The 21,218-nt window shown below is 41.5% G+C and overlaps 1 long non-coding RNA gene across 12 annotated transcripts in view; it reads left to right on the forward strand.

Moving 5' to 3' along the window:
• The first annotated feature begins 1,786 nt into the window (after positions 1–1,786).
• The window catches only part of LOC121076608, a 221,061-nt gene continuing 201,629 nt past the window's right edge, over positions 1,787–21,218 (forward strand). For 4 of the 12 annotated variants that reach the window (XR_005823605.1, XR_005823610.1, XR_005823608.1 and 1 more), the window contains exons 1-3: positions 1,787–1,899; positions 2,633–14,904; positions 15,044–15,115. This is a non-coding gene — a long non-coding RNA (uncharacterized LOC121076608). The remainder of the gene's footprint in view (positions 1,900–2,632; positions 14,905–15,043; positions 15,116–21,218) is intronic. The other 8 variants (XR_005823612.1, XR_005823615.1, XR_005823606.1 and 5 more) reach the window with 8 other exon arrangements.

The following is a 21,218-nucleotide window of genomic DNA, read 5'->3' on the forward strand; positions in this document are numbered from 1 at the left end:
TAACTTGTGACCGATCGCTCTCCTACCCTCCCCAAAGGGTGCATTTTCCAGCTTTCCTTTCACGAGCATATCTTTTCAGTGTTTCTCAGCGTTTCTGTCACACATCAGGAATTCAGTGTTTACCTCTGAAATAGTCTCTGCTAGCATCTCTGAAACTTCTCATGCCCTTCACGTTTAATTTTGTGTAGAATAATGCCTGGTGTAATATTTAGGTCTTCTGTTTTCAATTAAGCTGCGTTAGGTAACTACGCTCTTCTTTCATATCCCATAACAAAGTATCAGTATCCAGATGGCAGTGTGCTGGGATAAAACAGCTACAGTCTTGGCTGCTACTGTAAAGCTAAGAACTAACATTTTAGCTGCCGCGATAAATAAAACCGAGGTTGTGACTCTTGGCGTATTGGAGTTGCACTAAATAATGCTACAGTGCTGTTTATTACTGGTTTCATTGGATAATATGCAGCTATAAAACCTGCTTGAAGCTTTTATTAAGAATACTCTGTCATTATAAAAGATGCCTACAACTTCTTTATGATACTAACGGTGTAAGAATTACTTTGTGCTGGCTCCCTTGCTGGTTAGGGAGGGCCGGAGCCTCTCCGAGCGTCAGCATGCTTTAGGTTGCGTGGATCTCTTGGGAAGCAGACAGCTCTGCGGAGACGAGGTTGGAAAAGCTACTTTTAAGGCATTTTTGTTCTGCTTGCTCTTTGCTTTTCCTAAAGTTTATTTTGGTATTTAATTTCTTGCTTCAGTTAAACTTTAGCTGATATTCTCTGTGTTATGAAGCGTGCTCCTGTGACCCTGGGTAGAACCGAAACTGAGGAAATCCAGGTAGTTATCTGAGAGGAAGCTGCAGAAATGCTGGGGAACTTTTATGTTGCCTGAGAAGGTGAAGGGGAAGACCTGGTAGTAGGTAAGGGACTAGGAATACTGAGTCCTGGGCTAGCTTCCTCCCTCAGCTTCTGGCACGTCTTATGGTGTAGGTTTCTTCCTGTAACCTCCGTGCCTCTGTTTGCATACCTGGAACCTTTTGCACAGCTTCAAAATACTCAGGTTGCAGTTGTTGTCCACACTCCTATAATTTATTAGACTGTTGTGTTTTTAAGCAAAAGGAAGTTATTTATGCTGTTACTGATTCATTAGTTAATTGCCGTTAAATTTCCATATTCCGTAGACCACATGCTCTTGTTTGTGGCACCTCTTAGAAAACACAGAACTGAACATAATCCAGGAGGATGTGGTGATAACAGTGTCCGTGGGATTTAACAAGCACACTAGATCAATGGGTGAAGGAACCCTTTGTTGCTCGGTCCTTAATCCTTGATTGTAAGGGAAATCTGTCTCAATTAGTGACAAATACTATCTTTTTATTCCATTTCTCTGTTCACCCTATGTCTGTTTTTTGGCTTGACAGAACGCAGCCAAGAGGAGAAGCGGTGAGGGCCGCGAAGGGGAGGATGAATCCAGCAGTCCATCCAGCAAGCACACCTGAGCGCAGGAGGAGACCTCATACAAACCCAGAATGTGTTTTGGCTTGCCACAATTTTTAACCATATTAAGGTCAATTCAGAATTAATGGCAAGTGATATGTTTTGTGTACGTTATGATTCATTGAGTAAGGCATTGCAGAAGTGGCACTGTGCTTTGTGATACTGAGTTTGGTCTCTAACAAAAAACAGAATTCATGTTTCCAGATACATCAGTATTTCTTTTTAGACTGTCAGGTGGTGCAGGTAGCAAACATTGTAATTAGCTAATATTTTTCTTTTTTTTTTTCCCCTCTCCAGATGAGCTCAGTGAGACTGCTGTAATCAGCGCTGAAGAAGGGAAGGACACAGATGGAAGGCAGGGTTTGTCTTTCCATAACACCCAAACAAGAAGATTTTATAAACTTATTAGGTAGAGCATTGTTAATAGTGTAATTTATCAGTAATACTGCATGATGTGACTATGATATAAATATGCACTGTGTAATTTTTATTGCTCTTTGATTGTGTGGAGCAGCATTTAATAAATGAGCATATACTAGTGGCCTAAATAAACAGTATGAGTGAGAACAGTAAATTGAGAAGCTGGGTAATGGAGGAAGTACTGTTAGCTTTTTTTTTTTTTTTTTAAGCCAGCATCTTTTCTTTTTTCAGTGTTTTCCATAACCCATAGTTCTTTTGTGACTTGAGAAAGGTACAATGAAGAAATACCTTTTCATTCAAGGAATAGTTCTTCTTCTTGACCAGAAAGTCATGTGTATTGTCCTTCACAGTCCTCTTGGCTGCTACGGCAACTTACTGCTTTATCCAGCAGAAAACAGTGCTCATAGTGCCAACCCATGAAATCTCCATGAACATCTGTAGTGCTGCAGCCTGTGCTGCTCGCTCTTCTCAGGGCTTCCTTTGTCGGGGAGCTGTTGTGTAATGTCCACTGCGGTGCAGCCTTCTGTGACCTCTTGCGTCCAAGTACGGAACTGAGTCTTTTTCCATCTTGAACTTGTGGGTTCTCCCTCCTGAGACCAATGAGTGTCAAAAATTGCAAAAAAAACATTTGTCTAGGAGATGTGACTGACTTTATTATTATTAATATTTATTAAGTGCCTTACAATGAAGAGAGAGTCATTGCCTTCTTTTTTTATGAACAGGATAACTGGCATGCAGGAAGAATGGATCTCTTCTGTCTTCTGTGATTCCTGACCCACCTAATTGCGTGATTGTCATGAGCAATAACAACCTGGCTCAGGGGAGCAGCGCTGGGGAAAGATGCTGACATATTCAGTATGGCACGCTGCTTCTCCGTCCTGGAATGGCTTCATGTGGTAAGCGGGGTCTCACTCCCTGAGAGTCTGTTGGCCAGTGAGGGGATTTAAAAGGGCTGACGAGCTGAGGCTGTCTGTTGATCGGATAGCTTCACTCCAGATTTCATCCAGGGAAAAGAAATGTCCTCCATAGTGAGGTATGGCAACTCATTAGTAGGAGCTGCTCTTTTTTTTTTTTTTTTTTTTTACCTTTTTCTTTTCCTCTTTTTTTTTTTTGTGATTGTTTCCTCCCACCCCCTGCTTCCTTTCACAATAGAGTGGCCTTTCCTCAGGATCAGTTGATTGACTTCACAGCTGGTATTTGCAGTTTTCTTGCACTTGGTTAGACTCTAAGGCAATAACTGTTTCTTCTTGGCTGAGACTTTGTTTTCCCTTTTTAATAGTTTATTTTGCTGAGAAGATAATTTCTCTAGCTGCTACAAACAACAGTGATTTTGATGTTTATCAATAAAGAATTAGTCTTAGAGATGTGTTTTCCGTGTAGAAGATAGACGTAAAACCTACTTGAAAGGAATTACAACCTTGCAGAGGCTTTATACATACATATATTGTATATAATAATGTTTGCAAGCAAAGAGAAAATAATTCCATCTTTTCAATTGCATTTTTTTCCTTAGTCCTACAGTTGCAAGATAAATACTCAGAAATATGAGTTGTTAAGGTTTATATGATTAAAATGAATATGTGATAACGAGCTCTGCACATTAAAGAGTAAGAGCTCAAATTATAGGCTCTGAAGTGGAACACTCGGTGAGCATTTGGGAATTTTGTTTGTGCAAGGAATGCAGGCTTAGGCCCACAGTTGCAGTTGCACAACAATTGCATCCTGTCTGCTGTTTTTTATCTCAGCTGATCTGCACAGAAGTGTCTCGAGCACTGCGGTGTCAGGGTGAAAATGTAGTCTGGGGTGAGGTAGAGGACGAATGAAGAAATAATTTGAGTCCAAGTATTAGTGTTCCTCTATAAAAATAGATTCATTTTACACAAATGATTCACGTTTACAAAGATCAGTTTATAGCATTTTGACTGCACAGTACTTAATTCTTTATGTATACATTGATCCTTCATACAAATGTAATTCCATATACAACAGTTAATCTCTTTGAGTGCAAGTTGAAAATATACTCTCAATTAATTTATGTAGGTTATGACTTTTTTTTTCACCTGTACTCGGCAGTGGTGTTACCTATGCTAAAGTTGAGTCGGTGTGTGCTTAATGAAAATTAGATGTGAAACGTAATATGTAGAGGACAAAGAAGCATTGAGATCCTTATTGGTCTTAAAAAGACAGAGGTACTTCAGACAATTTTCCTTTCTCAATCTCATGAGAATTTGATGTGTAATTCTGTTAGGAGCAATTTGGAGTGAATGAGACTGAAATATTTTTAGAAACAGCATTAGTGCCAGATATTATTACGTGCCTTTTGTGAAGCCTAGTTTTGTTTTAAAACACTTTGCATTTTAAGAGGCTAATTTATAGAGAATCTCCCATTGAGAAAGAAAGCTAGTGGACCTTTTGTGGAGAGATGAGCCTAGCTGTTATATCTATGCAATTTGCTAATGTTGCAAACATTTAAATGAGATGTTTGTTTACATAACAGTGATGGAATTTCTCCTCCTCTTCCTTGCGGTTTTGTCCAACTAGATGTTGTGAGTGGCAGTTGCAGTGACTGCTAAGTGTTTAAATGATGACACCATTATGTGAAGTGATTTTGAAATGAGAGATTCCAGCCAAGAATTACATCTGCTCTCATCTCCTTCAAATCATACTCTCTGGCTGTGGAGATTATGATTGATTTGTTTGTGACAGATTGCAGGAAACAGTCATTGATTTTTCAATATTTTACCTTAAAATTATTTACAGTTGTAACCAAGGGGAGGTATTTCCATGGGCTGTCAGCCCCTGAAAGACTGGGATAATATTCCCTGCTCCCTGACAAGACAAATTACCCGTAATGAGTGCAGTAGCTGAAGGGTATACTTTTATTTTAAAATATGTCAATAACCCCAGTGACTAAACGAATATTGATTCAGCATAATGAAGCCTGAGTAATGTGAAAATGAGCTCTTCAAGGAGCATGGTAAAGACTTTCTTTTTAGCTTGTAGCAAGAAGCTTTTCATTCTTACTGTTAGGTAGTGGAAGTGTGCAGTCTTAAAGAAGTCATCCTTAAACAGTAGCAGTACGCAGCATAGTGTAACAAAAACTTAGGTGGGGTTTCTGTTGCTGGTGGTGGTTTCTTTATTTTTATTTTTGTTTCCAAGTTCTCTTTCTTCTGTGCAGTTCAGTAGATCATATGATTAAAGAGAAAAATGCAAGTTATCCAGGGCAGAGAGAGAATTACTCTTGGTATTGTCTTTTGCAATAATATTCTTCAGCTTGCCTAATGGCATTTTTGTGGATTCCGCATACATGAGCATGTAAATGTATCTAAATAAACTGTAGATTTAATTTTGTATTATTGACTTCTTGGATGTATTGATGTGTGTTCTATATGATCGGTCTAATATTCTTGTCCTTTAGCAGCTATTTAGAATAGCTGGTTTATGAGAACCTAGATATACGATATTATAAAACTTAGTTACCATAGTGAACATTTTTCTTACTGGTGCCTTGTAACACCGCGCGTTTCTTACAGAATGAGAATTTTCAAGCAGTAATTCATTTAAATTACAGTAATTTATGCAGTGCCATAGGTGTGGTGTGGAAAAGCATCTAATAGATTAATACAGTTGTACTTCAGTTGTTCAGGGTAAGGATTAGATTAAAGACCATGTTGAGGTACAATTTTCTTAACATTAAAAATCGAACGCTAAAAAAAAATTATCATGTGAAGGGATCAGTTTGTCATTTGTATTCAAGAGCACTGCGCAACACTGGGAGAGCTCTGCAAAAGCACTAGGCATAAGTCACTGTGTAAGCCAGTGACATGCGACATGCGCTATTTTGTTGGAATGTTTGCGTACAATATGTCAATTATGAAACAATATCATAGCCAGGAGCATTTAGTGAGTGTGTTTGGGCACAAAGATGACTTTCCTTATTTTTTGAGGACTGACTTCAATTGCATCCAAGCAGCTCGTGAAAATCTTCAGAAGGACGCTTCCTCACACAGGTGATTTTTGCAAATGTCATTCCTCTAGCACAGCTAGAAGGTACTTTCAGAAGGCACTGGAGAACCTGTGGCATTGAGAGTTAAATGGCAACCCTGGAACGTAAGAGATGTTACAGTTTTTTAATTTGTTAATTTGCAGAAGGATGCAGTGTACATTTGTTTAGTTTGAGAGGGATTGTGCACAACACCAGGGATTTGCAAAATACTGGTGAAGTGTCAGTGGTGAGGGAGTAATAACCTCAGCTACAGAAACAGCCATCACGAGAATTTGGTGCTCGTGGAGCTTAAGCTTAAACTGGTTAAACAGCTCAATGGTGTTCTACCCATCCCAAATCCTCTGACTGTCTTCTTTGTTTCTGTGCTTTTTTTTTTTTTTTTTTTTTTTCCCCAACAGCAGGAGGTGGGAAGGGAAGGTGGTCTTTTGGTAGTTTTCCCACAGCAGCAAGGAAGAGGGAGGCTGGTCAGGGCTCAGTGCCAGTTCTAATGCAGACCGAAGGGCAAATAAATGTTTGTTTTAACCACATCTGCTTTTCCTGGATAACGGTGTATGAGCTCAGTGTTACCAAGCTGAACAAAAGCTGAACTGCTGGAGGTCCTGCCGAACCAAAGTGGGCTCTGCTTGAAAACCATTGGCTTGTTTCACTTGCAGCACAGGTAGCTCCTCTTGCTCTGCCACCTCTCCCTGAGACAAAGTTTGCTTATTAAATACTTGCCTGCATGGCAGTCTGATTCAGGCCTGAGGACGTGCTTGGCACTGAGGCCAAGTGGCACATTCTTGGCTGCAGGAAGCTGACAAATGGCTTGGGAGCTCTGCTGGTGATACCAGAGATTTCTGGTGATGGGAACTTGGAATCTCTTACATTTCTCCCTACATCTCCTTTTAGCATTAGAACTGCTACAATTGCTAGTATGCTTTCAGGTGACTAAGGAGGATAAAACAAACAAAATGAATCTTAAATGGTTTTGTGGCATTTGGTATCGATCTCCTAGGAGCAGGATGTAAACCCAACTGCAGATCAGTTAGGCGAAAGAAGAGGAGGAATCACTATGAAACGAAGGTTGTGGGCAACAAGGGATTATCTTATTTGTGGCAGAGAAGAAGCTGTTGGTAAACCATATGGGGCTCAATATAGGTTAGGGTTAATATTTAGGGTCATGTGCAGAATGCGGGAGGATATGGAAGTGTAGGTGATGGAAGTCATGCTTACTGGCTAAGCTTCCCCCCCATACTGTTAGTTAGAAATCTAAGAGCTAACAGTCTGTTAAGTGGTCACCACCGTCCGGCATTTGCTAATCTAAATGGCATAGCTACCTGAAAGCTGTTCTTGTGCCTTAAACTGCATGTCTTGAAGTTGCTGTTTCTTTTGGTTTTAATTTATGCACAAAGAATTTATCATCAAAAGCATTTACGTGCATGTAGAATATTAACTTTTTCTAGAAAGACCACATTACGTACTGAAAGTTTTCCCTAATTTAAGTAGTGATAGAATTGCAGAGTGCTTTTTAAGATGCCTTGGTGTTTATGGTGAACTGTTAGAGGGAGATAACCCTAAAAGTCTGCGAGGAGGACCCAAGGTGCTTTGAGGGTCTAGCCTAACTGCTGCAGTTAGAAAGGCATGGCTGAGTTAATGCATGAGTGTTGAAATCTGTGTTTAGAATTATGGGAACAAGTTGAGAAAAAAAGCTTAATTGATTGTTGATTATTTTCCTTGGTAAATGCTGGAGAAAGATGTATTGTACTTTCCAATGTTTTTTAAGGAAGATCCATGGTGTCCTTTGTTTTGTTAACTTATCTTTTAATATGGAATGTCATTCCCAAAATGAAGAAATGTCCTTGGGCTGGTGGCAACAGCTGGAGTTGCAGAATTCATAAATAATTCAGAGAGGGATAAAGGGTAGGGTTTTTTGTCATTTGAATCTTTATTATGTGCACACATTTCATTTTAGATATGGCATCATTTGAATTCATTCGATATGATGATTGCACTGACCTGTCATATTTATTTTGATGTCCCTTCGAAGGACCATATGCTCTGTCCTTACGATGCTCGTCACGAAAAAGGATGCCGGTTGCTAACCAAGAAGGCAGCTAGGTTCCTGTAGGGCTGAAGACCCCTCAATTCCTGTTGTCACGTCAGTAGGTGTGCTGCTGCAGTGCAGTAGAAGACTGCGTAGCTGTTACGTCAGTGCAGTGACCTAAGTGGCAGTGTGGCCTAGAGAAAGGTAGAAGGCAGACACAGTTTGCATGCAGGTGTTTCTTGGCATTAAAACCTCAGCTGCCATTTGAGGCTAGTTGATGTGAGGAACCTAGAACGTGGAAGATGCCAACTAGAAATCTGCCAGGTGTGCTATGACAGCTTTAATGTGGAAATGTTGGAAGCGGGATTGTCATACAGAGTCCTGGAGATATGAGGCTCGGGCCTTTTCATTGACTAATCCATGCTCTTCTTTCCTCTTAAAGAAGCTGCTTCCTTAGCCAAATAAAGCCTCAGATAATGGCTTTTGGAAAATATGCTGTGATCATTGTTCTCAAATTCTGTGGCAGCTGTTGCATCTGTTCCTGTGCTGTGGACAAGTGGTATATTTTCGAGAAGTTGCATAGAAATGTAAGAGTTTCAAGTTCAAGCATAGGCCATAAGTAAAGAACTGCATGATAATGACTCAAGTCTGATTTCCTGCTGGTTAACACCCTGGCTGGTATCAGCAATTCATAGTTGGTAGATAACAGGACCCTGTTAATGATACCTTTATAGGCACTGTTAACGTGATAGGATGCAACCATGGCAATTCCTTGGTGTAAGGTGTAATTGCAGCAGTGAGCAGTGATTTTTATGAAGTAGTTTGTCCATTGTGCTCATATCAGAGGCAGAAGGAGGCTAATTAAGTGCAAGTTGGTGAAATACAGTAACTAGAAGCTGTGAATGGGAATGATAACTGTTTGTAAAATTATTTCTTTTCTAGATCCTGCCATCAATGACTGAACCTCCCTGAAATCTTCTTATCAGTTACTGCTGAGATGAGAAGGATAACAGGAAAGAGGAGTGCTTAAGTGGTTTTCATGACAGTTAATTTCATCTATTTATCAAATGACAGGTTGTTTTTTCCCTCAAAACTTGATTGTCACGACAAGATGCTTTTGGAAGTTATCTTTGTAAAATGAAACTGACAATTTTTAGGCTACAAAGAGTGATTGTATCTTTCTATACAGTGTTGTCATTATGGTAAATCGCTGGAAAGTCGTTATTTTTGAAGTAATTGAACTTGCATACTTCAGTCATTTATTTGAAAGTATGTTGAATGCCATGTGAGAAGTTTCTTGCCAGAGTTCTTTTATTCAATGGGATAGTTATTCTTACAACACTCAGTTTGTTATTGTCTAAATTACTGTTGCCTTAGCCCTCTGCAAAATGTTTCTTTTTAGTAATTCTTAAACAAGTAAGGAATGAATGAGGTTTTGTCCGTGGTGTTTTGATGGCATATTTTACCTTTCAGTAAAAGCTTCTTTAGTTTTCAGAATGACAATATTACAAAGAAAGGTGCTTTACTTTCTTTATTTTTTTTTCCAACAGAAAGTGTGTTTTGTGCAATGATTTCTTGAATATGTACATTGCCAAGACACAATTACTGGAAGGAGAGACGAGCTGTTGGGAACGTTGTGTTATGCCAAATTAAGAATTATTAATTCTTTCTTTCTCTGTGCAATCTTTTTGACTATAGCTCGACCTATTATGTCTGGCTTATACTTTGTCTCTAGTGGAACTAATGTGTCCTCGGAGTTGCATTTTAGAGTAACTTCAGATTCACGTCTTTTTTTTTTTCCACAAGTCTGCTTTAAATTGCTGGGATTAAGTTCAGAGAAGGCAAGAGGTGCAGCCTCCTTTGTCAGCGTCTGTGCTGGTTAAAGAAGGAAGCTTCATGCACGCTTGCTCACTCTCTTGCAAGTTATTGCCCCTGCTAGGCAAGCATGCTGAAGTGTTTCACTGAGCACACCCAGATTTAATTTAGCCCAAGCTGATCACGTTATCAAATCCTGGTTAACTGGTAGCCTGGGTCATTTTGATGAAAGGGCAGGGAATGTGCAGACCAGCTGCATGGATGGCATGTCTGGGAAGGTGGCATGTTATCAGGAGTGTGTTGAGGAGCTGCTGCTGGTGTAGTCTTTTCATCATATTCACTTGCATCTCTAAGATGCAGCAAAAAAATGTGACCTGGTGGAAAGCTAGTCAGTTATATCATGTATAATTTGTGTGTTTCAGGGATGGACTGCATAGTTTGCCAATGCAAGTGGAGAGAGAGAGTGAGTAGGTAGCAGAGGACGGTGATTGCAGGGAAATCCATCTGTGGTCAAAATGTTTGAACAGTACAAATGTTTCCATACCTAGCAAACACACTGCTGCATGAACACACTCATCAAAGAGGCTGCCTCAACTACTGCATGCATTGGCAGAACTGCTTTTGACACACGGTGTCCTGAGCTGCCTTTAGAGAAGAGGGGAGAGCCCCCAACTCTGCAGCAGAGCTCCATCTCCCCATATTCTGCTGCTTGTCTTTCTGTCTGATGGTTCATCAGTAGATGCAGGAATCCAGTGAGATATGCAAGGTCTTGGTGTTCCCTGTGTTAAAATCAGAATGTTACAGATGATCTCTAGTAGTGGAGGCATACTGGGTTAAACCAGCACACCTCAAAACTGACTCTTCTTGCACGGAGGCTGTGGACTGTAGGTGCTGTCCCACAAACAGGACTCGGGCAGACAAAGAACAAGAGGCTTTCTGAGTAGTCAGAAACCTGAGAGCAGCAACTCTGCTTGCGTCTCCTCTTGGGGCACTGCTAGATGAAAAGAACTCAGTTCAGTAGCAGAAAGGGCTGAACTTCCAGCTCAGGGGGCGTTGCATTTGATACCTTTTAATTGGTTCTCTGCTGAAGAATGAGGAAGCATGCCCTGGCCTCTCTCACGTGCCATAGGTAAGGGAGGAAAGCAATGTACAACATCTGGAGAGGAACTGGTGTGCACCAGGGATAGCACCAAGGTACTGCTGTGCTGGAGAGAGCAGCCTCCCCTGGCTGGTTTATCCTCCAATAGCACGGTGCTTTCAGACCAAAGCCTGCATCTGCTGAGCACTAACCTCCTGTGGGCCTCTAAAGCAGCAGCGTGAAGAGATGAGGGATGGGCGTTCATAGGACTAAGACACACAGATTTGGGTATGTGCACAAACTTAAAATGGCTAGTATTTCTACATTGTGTTAATAGATCTGATGTGACTGTGAAATCTGTTGCTTTACTGCCAAGTTCTGAGTTAACTTGGCTGTGTACTGCTGTACGTTGAGAAAACATTGAGCTCTTCCATCAAATTCTTTATTATTCTTGTTAACCTGTACACCGAGCTCTGCGCTGCAAATGTGCGTAGCTCAAGGAGGCAAAGCACCAACCACATAATTTCTAAAATCCTCAGCTTTCTACTGATCCAATCTCTTTATTTCTAAGGTGAATTCGGGGTGGCTCCAGGTATGGGAGCTGAGCCCTGTGACGGCAGCGTGGGGTCAAGCTCCTGCTGAGCTCTGGGCGTCCGTGCTGGTTTCAGACATGAAGTGCCTCATCCCAAGAACTTCTGAGACGTCTCCCATGGCCGCTGAGAGCTGAGCCGCTGCAGCTCCTTGAGACAGCCCATAATCCTTGCATCTTAATATGGGCCATTGTCATACCCATGTTAAAATCCTTAATGAAATGCTTGTGACTTCCTAATAAACTTTTTGTCTGCTCAAGTGTTAATACCATATAGTTATGTGTAATTAAACCAGTGCTGAAAAATAACATCTGTCTTATGTAGAGCACTGTCATGGCTGTGTTATGCCAATGAGTAAAATTTTATGTCCAGGCACTTAAAATGATCAAGCGCTATAGTTAAGGCTGTCATATTGTTTATATAGCACTAAAAAAGAAAACAAATATGGTTTCAGAGCAGACAGACTTTATTTTCTTATAAATACTCCAAATAATAGGTTGGTTTCAACTAGACTTTCTGGCTCTTCAGTGATTGCCGCATTCTGTATGGATATATCAGAATTCCAGGCATTTCATAATTTATGTTTATTATTATAAACACATGATTTCTGTGTATGGTTGCCACAACTATGTTGGACAAAACATAGTTTACCTTCTTAAATGGTACTGTACTTTTACTTTTGAACTTCTTTAACTTCAGTCTTGGTTGAATAAAATGTGCGTTCCTGAAAATAATCTGTACATCTGTAATATGGCAGTTGATTTTACATGGCTGTTTTCATACTCCAGACATAGCAAAGCATTTTCAAGGCAATATATGTTGACAATGTGTGGAGATAAAAATCAGTTAATGACAAACTCTTAAGGTGTACATTTTTAATAAGAGCAACGAATCATTAGAAATTATTAGAAAGGGAATAGTAGATTTTCTAGCATTTGAAGTTGTTGAATGAAGATGAAATGTTTTCATGGACATATGTGCTTGAACAAATGCATGGGTGGGGTAGAAGAATTCCTTGTGGGCTTCTGAGGCTTTTGTTACACCTGGGGTCAGACTGGGTCATCTTAAATGTACTTCTGGCTTAGAAGAGAGGGCGGTATCTTGGTATAGCTAATACCTATAACGTAGCAACTTCCACCAAACAGCTATTAAAATTTACTTGAACATCTCTCTAAAAAAAACAAAACAAAAACCAAAACATCTGGGAGGGGGCATTGCCTAACAACTACTTTGGCAAGGCTTCTGACTTTTCAGATCATGCCTTTTTCAAACGTGCTTTTTTATCTCACTGTGCTTGGTTCCAAAGAGCTTAATGTGTCGTTGGCTTTAGGTGGGTTTCTTTCACTCATCCATCCCTCCTCCCTGCCCCCCTCCCCCCAATTAATCAAACAGCACGTGAAAAAACAGAGCAATTGTCTTTTATACTGCTTACTAAGTGCAATGCTGCCTTGTTGCTAGAAATAATTGTTAGGTTTAAAATAATCTGACAGCATCCTGCTGTGTATAAATTAGGTTTGTTCGCTGCTAAGATTAGTTAGCTGGCACCCATTCACTAACACATCACAAAAAAATGATCACAAGTAGATCGTGTCCGGTTATCTGCCTTTTTTCTTTTTAATGGGCTTTTTGTTGCTGTGCTGTCACCCAGGTTGAAATAAACGTGTGCAAGTCATACGATTCCAAGTTCTCTGCAGTCTGGGGAGACAATATTGGCTCTTTGGGAAAAGACCTGGGGGCGTAAGCACTGGAGAAGGGGAGAGGTTGTTTGCACTTCAATTTCTGAATCTTGCGCACCTTTATTTTTGGCCAGGTTGGATATCTTCTGCTCTATGGCAAGCAGTATATTACCAGTGAAGTCCAATATGCCAGGTATAATTAGCTCATGTGTTTAAAGAGCTGTTGTTATTTTTTAACTTGTATGTACTAGTCAGCTTTCATGCAGAAGTACGTTTTACATGGAAAGAATGCTGTGTGATTCAGAGAAAATAGAAATGCTATTTAAAGTTGTGCGCTAGTGTTTTAGATTTCAAAAAAGACCACAAGGTTTTTATTTCTATGTTTATGATTGATTAGGGTTAGAGTTTTAAAAGCTTAACGCTGACTATAAGAGCTTTGTAGTCTGTCACTGAGAATTATGGGCTTGGCATAATTCACATTTTTATTCTTTAGTATATCCATTATTGTTAGATGCCAAGTAGTCGTTGCACACAGATAACTATGTTGGTTTTTGGGGGGGATTTTACATCTTCACACATTCTGAAAAATACTTCGTTAAAGCAGCTCCCGAGTGAATGGGGTAATTAAAGAACTTCACCACTTTTATTGAAGTTGACACATGCTGCATATTCTTTAAAACTCAGTATGTGAGCAGAATGTTTCCAGAATTTATTGAAAGTCAGCACCTAGAGATACTAGGGAAGCTTTCAGTAGTAGTAAAGATAACTTCAGTTTTTACACAGTTAAATAAACCTGTCTCTAAGAAGAGAGCCATTACTGCAATACATTACTCATGACCTTTGTATTTTCTGTACATATACGTTTCATGGATGCATACACACACACACCTGTACAGAAGTGCTGAGGACCTGAGCAATTTTGTTTGACAGTAACACAATCGTATATTCTATTTAGTATTTATTTGCAGAAAAATAGTGTTGCAATGTTGACTGAAGATCTTAATTTACTTAGTCCCAGTGGAATGTTGCAGCCTATTGATTTTTATTTTTTAACTGAAATGCAATCCTGCTTAGTTTGACTTGCAGCTCTTAGTGTCTGAGAGACAAAGCAAGTGAAGAATCTCACTTAACGTAAACTGCAGACTTGGTTTAATTTTAAATTATATGAGTGCAGCGTTCCGTATGCACGATGCCTTGGAAGTAGCAAAAAATGTGAACTCATAGTTGGAACACACAGTGACCAATCATGTTAGACATGAAATTCCTCAAAATGTCTATTGAACAGATATAATTGCTGATACTATAATTTTTAGCGATATGATTTTCCTTTCATTTTCTTTCTTTTTCCAGCATATTGGAACAATTTAAAGTCAATTTGAGAACATTCAGTTAGTCGTCCTTTCCTGTCAATGGCTCATGTCTTAAAAGTATCTTTAATATTTCTTTTTTAAAGTTAAAGTATGTATTTAAGGTAGAGGTAACAAACATGCAGCTTTCAAGATCAAACCATATTTTAGCTCTCGTTTGCATTTTGTTTACGTGGCCCATGGCATGGAGAGCCCTGCCAAGTACACTCCATTCCTCTGGATTTCAGTGAGAACTGAATGACCAGAGCTGTGCACAGCTAAGCACACAGCCTTATCAGCGTTCATGCTTTATGTAGATACAGGCACAAAGTGCTTTCCTGAAGGAGCAGGCGGTCTTGGAATATATCAGAGGGCCAGATTCTTCCACTGTGAGCAACCCCAGCATGCAGCTGACGCTATCAGAAGCCGCCGCACCTCTGTCAGACCCAGGCAGTGCCAGGTGGGTGGAAGCTGTGGCTGGTGGCCCTGTGGTCAGTGGCCGTGGCAGCAGTGCCCAGGGATGAGCAGGTAACTGGACAAGGGCAGGAGGGGAGGCAGATACTAAAACATGCTGTTTCTTGTTTTCTCAATGCTTCCAGGTTAAAGCGTGGCCATCTCCATTACCCTGCTGAGAGAGAGGAAGTCACTGCAGACCAGCAAAGTGGCTGGAGGTGCCTTTTTCAGTCTTCTTTTTAAATAGCAATAAATAAGTCTTAACTCACAGGCAACCTTTGCCTGGAAAGTCCATTATATCAGTATACTTTAATAAGACATAAGAAGTGCTTTGTTAGTGTTCAGTTCTTAGTAGTGTTTTATATCATCTATGTTTTGCACGATTTCAAAGAAGAATGTTGCCCTTACTATTGAATTATTTGTCTAAAAACGAAAAACATCATACTTTCACCTGTGTATTTTGGGATATTTAAACTATTAAACCTTAAGCACTTTTCAAGCATAGTTTGACTTACTATTATTGCATGCTATAAAATAAAACACAATATTAAAGTGCATGCTGAACAAATATTATTCATCAGCTACAAATAAAAATATGAAAAAAAAAACATTTTTTTTCTAATTCTTTACAGTAAGTTTTACATTATTTTTATGTGGGATGTGGAGAAAAAAGAGATTAGTGTCCCTTACTGGTATGCATAAAGTGCTGTTGTGTATTGCTGTTCTAAATTTCTGGGTCTGTGTTGTATCAACTGGAAATACATACTTTTTAATTTTAGCATCACGTTACATATGCATAGAAACTAGTTTTATACCTGAACGTGCGAGTGAGAAGGCTATGTATTTTTAGTTGTCTGTGTATTCCAACAAACTCAGTTGACGGCAAAGTCTTATCACATTGGGCTCTGCAAGTTGAGGACAAAAATTAGTTTCTAAACTACTTGCATGCTTTAACATTGTGAGTTGATTCCCATGTGTTATAGTGTAAACCACTAACTAATCCGTAGGAGTTTATGCAGGAGAAAGTCATTTAATTAACACTTTTAATTTCAGCTGTGAAAGAAGGTGAAAGTGAGGTCTGGAAAGTGGAGAGAGGCTTTGTTTTTCATAGCTGAAGACTCACTGTGCTGTAAGTCTGCTGTTGATAGCACACGTAGACCATCTCCTTCCTGCTAATTAGGCCTTGAGAACATTGGTCTCTAGAAATGGGATGTAGAAGTGTTGTGGTTTTTTGTTGTTTTTTTTTTTTCAAAAAAACACTACACCGTCATAAATAAGGAAACTGTATTGTATGTAACTATTATACAATGCTCGTTTGGCAGGCTATAATTTAATAGAACAACAATGATCAGACCAGTATATCAGTTAATTTTCAAAACATTTTATTCCACACAAATTAGCTCAGGTCCTGGAGGGCAAAATGACAAGAGGTTACTCGTACACTATGTATTTAATTAATTGAAAAATGCTCAAATTGCTTTTACAGTTGTTATTAAAAAGTAGAATCAGTGTTGCCAGTGCTCAACCATAATTAGAGCCCGGGGGAATTAAATATTTAGCATTAGTAATGTAACAGCACTTAAGACACAAATTTCTATTTTTGTAATGAAAGCAATACAGTGTAAGTGCAAATGGCTGAAACGACAGCTGTGACAAGTGAAGCAGCCTGGGATATTTCAATAAGACACCTCATTGGACAGCAAGTCTTACCACATTACTCATTTGTAAAAGATCTGCAAGTTTAAATCCCAGCAGTAATGCATTACACCCAGTATTTAGACTTCTAATTGCTCACAGGACAAACGGGTTGGGCAAATGTCACGCCGTAAGTGGTGGAAATGTGCCACATTTTCCCAAATATCGCTTTAGGGTCGGTGCCTCTGTCGGCAGTGGGCAGGGGCCGGGGGAGGCAGGGCGGAGGGGGGAAGAGAGCTCTTGTTTGTTTTAAGTTTAATTACATTTTAAGCAGAAGTGCTTTCAGTGGTACAACGTGAGAAGTCGGATATGGGGCTCTAATGAGCTCTAGTGGTGGATGGCTGGGGACTCTGAGGGATTCGTTCACCAAATTAACTGGATAAAAGTACTTGGTTTGGGCATGCTATGATGGCTGGGCTGCGTGTAAAAAACCCTCTTCAGAGCTGTCCTCCCATTCCTGTTTTTGTTCTAAGCAGGCCACACGGCAACTTTCACTGCCGCCTGCTACAACCGCTCAGGAGGTGTTGTGTTACCAGCTAATAAGGAATAAAGCATATTTTACTTTTTTTTTTTTTTTTTCCCCTTGGGTAGAAGGGGAAGGAGGGCAGCTTGAAGCTGTTTGTGTCTCTTTCAAAAAAAAAGCTGCAGTTGGGCCACACATCTTTGCCTTTTCAAAACATCAATTTACTTCCCAGAAACAGGATGTTTGGGCAGAAGAGGTGCAACACTAGTTTGTGAAGGCACTTCTGTTACTATTGGCACATGCTTGCACCATAGGCTTTGTAAAGGCGCTGAGCACAGCAAGCACCCATCTGCACCATGGGCCGGGACCCCGCAGGGCACCCCATGAGGCCGGGAGGTGGCCAGCAGGGCCAGGCCCAGGTGGCTGCTGCCTGCCCAGCTGCGTGTGCTCAGCACCTGGCCCGCCTCAGGCACAAAATGGCTCCTCCTGTCCCACCTCAGGCCCCTGTTCCTGCTGCCTGGGGAGCTGGTGGGCATAGGGCTGGCCTCAGCGTTTTAAAAACTCATCTCTCTTCTTCAGCCTGGCTCCCCCAGTGAGGTTTGAGCTGTTGGCTGAGGGTTCTTCAGGAGATTCACCTCAGTGTCTGCCATGCATGGCTTTAGACTGAGTTACTGAGCTCCAGGAGGGCGGCAAGCTGCTGGGGCCTGCCTTATGGGCAGCACCATGACCTGTTCCTGGCCTCTGCCACCGAACCTGTGGGAGCTGCTCAGGTAAGTGGAGGGGGATTTTGGACAAGGCTGGGGTTACAAATAACTATTGCTACTGATGGGCTGGGGTACAGCAGTGGTCATGGGGAAGAGGAGGTTTGGGTGCCTCCTGAGCAGGGGGTGTTTGTGAGGAAATCAGTCTGTAATGGATTTGTGGATATGGGCCCTGAGCACTCCTCCTGTGAATGCCTCTCTGGGGCCCTGTGGTGCTGGAGGGCTGAGCTCGCTCAGGTTCCTGACCTCTTACCTGCTCACCAGAGGCTTGTAGATAGAAGCCCCTGTGTTGTGTGGTTCTCAGAAATGGGCACCCCAATGTTGGTGCAACTGTGGATTACTGCTGAGTGTAAAAATCTCATTCTTTTGCTCCCATAAACAAAATGGTGGTGTTCCCCCCCCTTTCCCCCTTCTGCTTGAAGCTTTGGGCCCTGGGCAGCAGGGGCGTAATGCTGAGGTACTGTGAGTGGCACGATGCTGACTATCATGACAGTGATCTGAGAAGTCTCTGTTTCATCCCCTGGACAACTTATTTATGTTTTGGAGTCCGTTTGTACAAAGCTGTTCTCTCCCAAGGTTCCTGAGGCTTGGACAGTGTCTGTTGCTGCCAGGATCAGCTCCTGCAAGCTCTGCAGTGCCCATCTCTCTCTAGGGATTTGCCCTGCAGTGGGTGAGCAGGGGCTGCCTGCTTTGCCTGCCTGGAGATTGACAGCTGCGAAGATTTTCCTTTCTGCTTTATTTTTGCTCTTTGGCATCTTTTCTTTTTGTCCAGCACGTGCTGTACCCAGTTCTGTAAAGCATAAAGGCATACTGACCCTTACTAATCTCTCAGCCTTCAGCTGAGGACAAAATGCCCTTTTTCTGTTCCAAAATCTGTCAGCGTCCTCTGTTTGGAGGCCCCTCACAACCTACTCCACCTATTTCTACCTTAATGTAAACTAAAAGATATGAACTTCAGCTAATCCCAGCCAAAGGACACTCAGTGTTAGTTCTGACACTCCCGCTTAAAACAACCATTGACACAGAAATGCACAAATTTGCAGAATTGTAGATCTCTCCTGAATATCTTCCAGGGTTTTGGGTTTTTTTATTTTTTATCCCCCTCACCCCCATTTATTTAACATAACCGTATCCTGACTCCTCAGGTAGCTGTTAATGTTTTCAGACTCACTGTGACACTGAAGGGCAGTGTGAAGTTTCAAGTCATCCTTAAGCGATATACAGTCTTCAGGGCCTGATTCTGCAGCTGGGCACGATGTTTCCAGCAAGAGTCTGTCAGTGCAATAAGGATGACAACTCCTCTAACTGTGGTTACGGAATTGGACCCATGGAGAGAGGTTTTCCTGCACTGGGAAACTGCTACTGCTACTGTTTTATTACAAATAGGGAAGCTGGACCACAAAAATATATTCAAAAACTGCATCCCACTGCTCAGAAAACTCTGAAATTGGGTTCCTGCTGTGCTGTGTTGCTGATCTACATGTTTCCAGACAGTTGGAAAACTTAAACTTGCATTACAAGCCTAGGCCATATTGAACAAATGAAGGGCAGATTTTCAGGCTTGGCTCTCTGTTTTGGGGTGGGGAAGAAGGGTGTTAAGCTCTTAATGTTACACTCACGTAGCGTGTGTGACGATGAAATGAATTGGTTAATGAGTGCCTAAGCATCTGTTCGACTCTGGTAGATTCTTTGCCAAGGTTCAAGTTCCCTAAGGAGGATTAACCACCTGGTACAGTTTCATGATATACTGACAAAGGGGACACCCACCTTTAGTTTTACTGCAGATGATGAACGAATGCTAGAGAACGTTTTGACAAATGTACAGGGTCCCCAAGAAAGTCTGTGAGCTTGAATGATGGTTTTTGTGTAATGCTAGTGATTACTTTGGAATTTGCTACAGTTTAGATTGTAGCAGAGTCTGCAACCGGCATGGTATTGTTCTAGAAAGAGTGGACCACGTACTCTCTCAGCATCATCCTTCAGGTCTCACCGGAATATGACTATTTTATTTCACTTTTTTCTTAAATGGAGCACAGCTCTTTGCACACAATGATTTCTCTGTCTGTATAATATATAAAATCAAGTATACACCATAGGGCAACAGAAATGGTGATAAAAGAGTTTCAAAGAGGGAAAAATGGACATTTCATAGCCGGAACTTACAATTATGGCTTCCTAAAGCGTCTAGCTTTCACTGCATGGACAGTATTATGACTTGATGAAAGGCCCTCACTAAAAGGCTCTAAATTTATTGATGGTAGTATCACTTTACGATGAGCATGATTAGGAGGGCTTTGACCCATCAGGCACATTACAGCAAAGCAACTTGGTATGCCTGAAAAGACAGAAACATTACACATTTGTTGCTAAGCTCAGAAATAGCTGAAATCACACAACCAACCTGAATTAAGGAAATTAAACGGATCTGGTGTCTTGGTGAACTGAAAGGAGAGCCGTGTATAGGAGAGGGCTTTTGCCTCTGGGTTACCTGTGCTGCTGAAGCCATGCAGATTAGCTTTCTGATGTTGGATTGATTTGGGGGGGGGAGGAGGGAGATGTGTGTTGGCTTGTTGGGTAGGTGTCGGTGGGGATAAAGCACCACGGTGGCCTCTGTGTCTCCTGCTGCAGCCTGTTCCAGGTGCTGTGGGCGAGGGAAGGAAACCAAGGCTGAAGTGGGGCAGCTGGGGTGAGATGTCCCCAGCTGGGGCTGTGTTTGTGTCTGAGTCTGTGCCCCACAGGGCCCCGTGCCTCAGGTGTGGCTGTTCTGCAGGAAACCTGGCGGGTCTGGGACGGGGCTGTACCTCCCGGCCTCGGTGCGGATGCAGGCTGTCAGCAGCAAGATGCGCGAGTACATGGAGAAATCTCAGAGCTCTGTCTGAAGAATTGGCAGTGGTTTAGGTGCCCGTGGGGGGAGAGGAGACAATAAGACCGTTTGTTGGGCGGCTCATCCAGCGAAACGTGCGGCTCTGAGCAGCGCAAGTGGCTGCAGCTGGGTGCTGTGGCTGCCGTGGGAGTCCCCCGCTGAAGCTGAGGCAGGAGAATCCTGGCAGGGCCTGCTTGTCTGAGGTATTTAAAAAACATATATGCATGCGGTGCCCTCGGTCTGCATTTCAGCATGGTGCTGGAAAGGCAGGGAAAGAGCCTGCCTTTATTTGACCTTACATCAGCAGTGTTGTTGATGAAGAAGTCAAAGCAATGATTCCCAGCAAGGGACCTTCAAGACGAGTTGGGCACCACAGTGCCGGGCCCTCTGCAGTTCTTAGCTTTGTTTCTGAATACTTTTGCCATCTAACAGTGAATATTTTTTTAAAGTAAAATAATGATTGAATAGTTAACTGTGGGATGTGACCAGTATGGGACTAACATGGTAGGTAATTCCCATTACTGCAGGTGATGCAGTTG

The sequence above is a fragment of the Cygnus olor genome, chromosome 12 (assembly GCF_009769625.2).
Source record: "Cygnus olor isolate bCygOlo1 chromosome 12, bCygOlo1.pri.v2, whole genome shotgun sequence".
Classification (NCBI taxonomy): Eukaryota; Metazoa; Chordata; class Aves; order Anseriformes; family Anatidae; genus Cygnus; species Cygnus olor.